Raw genomic sequence first — 3,753 nt, 5'->3', positions numbered from 1 at the left:
TGGATGGATGGATGGATGGATGGATGGATGGATGGATGGATGGATGAATGGATGCCCCGGGTCCTCGAGGGCGCCCATTTTTAAGCCTGGTTTTAAGCCCCCGGCGCAGCCCATCGGCGCTGGGCGTGGGGACAGGGCAGCAGCGCTGCGGTTTCACGCGTGAAGGATGCGCCGTGGGGATTCACATACATGTATTTATTTTATTTTTTAAAAAGTCACCTTCCGGGGCAGGTATAAACACCGAGAATCAGCTATACGTTGGGGTCGGCGTAGCCTGGACAGGGGGGGAACCCGGGAAACGTGCCGGGTTGGGAGCGCCGAGGAGGGTGGACGAGCCGAGATGGGGGTGGCAGCCCCCCCTCCCAGAACTGTCCGGGGGATGGGGATCGACCCTCCCCAGCCCTGCCCAGCCTCGCCGACGCCGCCAGGACCGAGTCCCGCCGCCTGGAGGGAGCGGGCACCGCTCCCGGCATCCCATCGGGGGCACGGGAGGGAAAGGGGAGACAGAAGCGGGATGGCCCTCCCCGAGCCGGGGGCTTTAACTCACTCCGGGAAAACTCGTGTTTCCTCTCTCCCCCCACTCAGAGAAGCCGCTTTGCCCGTAGCTTTTTTATTTTGCGGGGTGACCCCTCCTTTACACACCCCAGGAGCTGGGGTGTACTGCAAGGGGGGGAAACGGAAGGGAAAACAGCGCGATCTCTCCTGATGCACTTCCCGGGTTGACCCGCCGGGTCCCTCCGCACCAGGTGGCCCCATGGCCTCTACCCCCGCGATGTGGGGGTGTTTTGGGGTGTTTAAGGTGCCCCAGCACCGGGGTGGGCCCTCCTTTGGGGAGGAGGAGGACGGTAAAGAGGAGAGCAACGTCCAAGAGCACAAACTTTCCGCTTCCCACCCTCCTCAGCTTTAAGCGTTTTATGGATGTGAGGGCGAAGTGTCTCCCCGGGATTTGCCCCTTTATTCCGCCTCCCCAAGCACATCCTGCGGGCGAGAGTGGTCTCCAGAGCTTGGGAAAAGTCACCTTCTCTCTTTTAACATTTGGGGGGCGTCTAGTGCTGAGCTGGGATCTTTGGGCAGGTGAGCTGAGATTTCCCACACCCGCCCTCCCTCCGGCAGTTACAGCCCTGAGACCTACAGCCGTGGGATCACAGGAGGGGAATTTCCATCCAGAGGTCACAAAATCGCTAAGCCATTTTAAAACGTGCCTTTAGCCTGTCCAGAGGCACTGGGGAAACCGCTTTCCTTCAACTGTTTGGCGGACACGAAACGATTAATGCAAATTAAAATTAATAAAGCAAAAAAAAAAAGAAATAAAATAAAAATTAAAATAAGTAAAATAAAATAATCAATCAGCAACTACACCAAGTCCCATCAGTGGCAGGGAGGAAAAGAAGTGTCTCGTCCTGCCCCTATGAAGGACAACAATGGGTGTCACAGTGGGGATCCATTCCCCGCCTGCCACCTGCGCCAGCCACAGCCCAGTCACGGGAGGAGGACCCCCGCTTTCAAATCTAGTTTTCTCAGCTGTCCCTTTATTTTCAACCCATCTTGGATAGACTCGATCTTCCCATCCCCTTCCCAGCCGGGGGGAAGTCGTGGTGGGGAGGGCAAACACTGCCCCCACCAAAAGACAAAAAGAAAAAAAAAAGGAAAGGAAATAATTTAAAAAAAAAAAAAAAAAAAAAAAAAGTAAACCCATCATTTTCCTCCTCTCCTCGGATTATCCTGTGATCCCCGGGGGTTTTGCGAGGAGCGCTGGCCTTGACCGTCCTTTTCCCAGGCTGTGGCTGCAGATCCATCACCTCGCCCCCCCGCGGCAGCCCCCAGCAGGGTTTCCAGTGACAGCTCGGCGTTAATAGGAGCCCATTGTTGGAGCAATTAGCCCCAAGCTCGCCACCAGCCGCCAGATAAGGGTCGGGGGCTCGGGGGTTAATTCTGCCGGGAGGGGGGAAGGGGACCCCGAGGAGAGGGGCTCCAGCATCCCTCCGAGCTTGGGAAGGGATAGAGGGAGGGGGAATGGGGTTAACTCTGGCTCTAAAAGGTCACGAGGAAACGCTTTTAGCACAAGTCACTTACAATCCCAAAAAGGAGGGAATTAAATAATAATAAAACCAACAACAAAAAAATCCCGAACTCGGTGGGATGGGGCGGTCACACAACCTACCGCTCCCCCAAAAATGATCAGTCAAAGGGCACTAAAGCTGCCGGGGCCCCCCGCTTTTATTTTTTTTCCTTCAAGTCTTCCTGTTAAAATAGATACAGGGAAGGCTGTTGTGGAGCCGGGACCCGGGGCCACCCCACTCTTCCGTCCTCGTTGGTGCCCACCGCAGCGACTGGCACCTCGGGGCGGGGACAGGCAGACCCCCTCCTCCCCCTTCTCCCCCCCTTCTCCTTTAGCCCCCCTTTAAACGACAATTGACTGAAAAGGGATTAAGTTACGTTTGTCGGGCTGCCTTTTTTTTTTTTCTTCCAGGGTACCAGAATAGTACAGGTAAAGCTGTACAAACAGCCGGGAGCGAGGAATTGGGGGGTTATGGAGAGGACACGGCCCAGGGCAGAGCTCCGAAGATTATTATTAATTTTTTTTGCCTGTGTACAGCAACTTGCCGAGAGAGAGGGACCCGGGGCTGTGAGCGGCGTTGCCACCTTCCCGGCTGGGGCAACCCCTCCCGGGGCACAAATCCTGTCAGCCCCCGGGACGGGACGGTGCTGGGCCCTGGTAAGGCTGCTGAGATAATCTCCCGCGTAACAAAAGGCGGAGAGAAGCAGGGAAAATTTTTTTTATCCCTCTTTTTTCCCCCCCCTCGTCGTGAATCAGGCAGGAATTCCGTTTCCCAAGCCACCCCCCCCCGGCCTTTTATCAGTAACAAACGATGATCACCATCCCTCCAGCTAGTCAGCCGGCAAATTAATAGATAATAATAATAATAATAATAATAATAATAATAATAATAATAATAATAATAATAGTGGTCGAAGTGAGAGACTGCATTTCTGCATCTTCCCTTTCTCATCTCACATGAGCCTTCCCCTTCGCTTCAAAACCAGCCACATGAGTGTTTCATTCTTTTTTTTTCCCCTCTCTCACTCTTCTTTTTTTTTTAACATATGCGTATATATTTCCGTTCTATTCTTATAATTCATTTATCTCCCCTTCACGAAGATCTGGAGGAAACGTAAACACACGCACAAAAAGAAGTGCCGAGCCATGCAAATTCAGAGAGAGAACAAATCATCGGCTGATTACACCGGGTCCAATTTTTTCTCCTTTCGTGCACCACCACCCACCCCAGACGCACACAATTTTTTTGTTTGTTTCAGCGCAAATGATGCTATTTGACGGAGGAGGAGGAAGAGAGGGGGAAAACCCTACTCTGCCGTAGAAAAGAAATTCGAAGAATTAAAACTGGGAGGAGAGAAACTGGGACTTTTCTTTCCCCTCCTCCCCCCCGCTTCTTTGAAGCTGAGAGGAGGGCCACTGCCCCGGGACACTGCAGGAGTTAAAAAAAAAAAAAAAAAAAAAAAAGTCTGAGAAAGATCAAAAACCGGCTCCGCAAGTCCCAGGGGCGACCTCTCCCCCCGACACATTCCCCAAACTGCGCGGCTGAGGCGCGGAGAGGAGCCGGGCAAAGGGGAGAAGGGGAGGGGGGGAGTCATGTCAACCTTTCTGCCGGTGCCCCGTCCTGCTCTGGGATGGCAGGCAGAACCCAGCTCCCTTCCCTCCTTCCTTCTCTCCCTCCCTGCTTCCTTCCTTCC

The sequence above is a fragment of the Manacus vitellinus genome, unplaced genomic scaffold (genome assembly GCF_001715985.3).
Source record: "Manacus vitellinus isolate BGI_N305 unplaced genomic scaffold, ASM171598v3 scaffold_65_pilon, whole genome shotgun sequence".
Taxonomy (NCBI): Eukaryota; Metazoa; Chordata; class Aves; order Passeriformes; family Pipridae; genus Manacus; species Manacus vitellinus.
The sequence above is the reverse complement of the archived record's forward strand: the minus strand, read 5'-3'. Positions refer to the sequence as shown.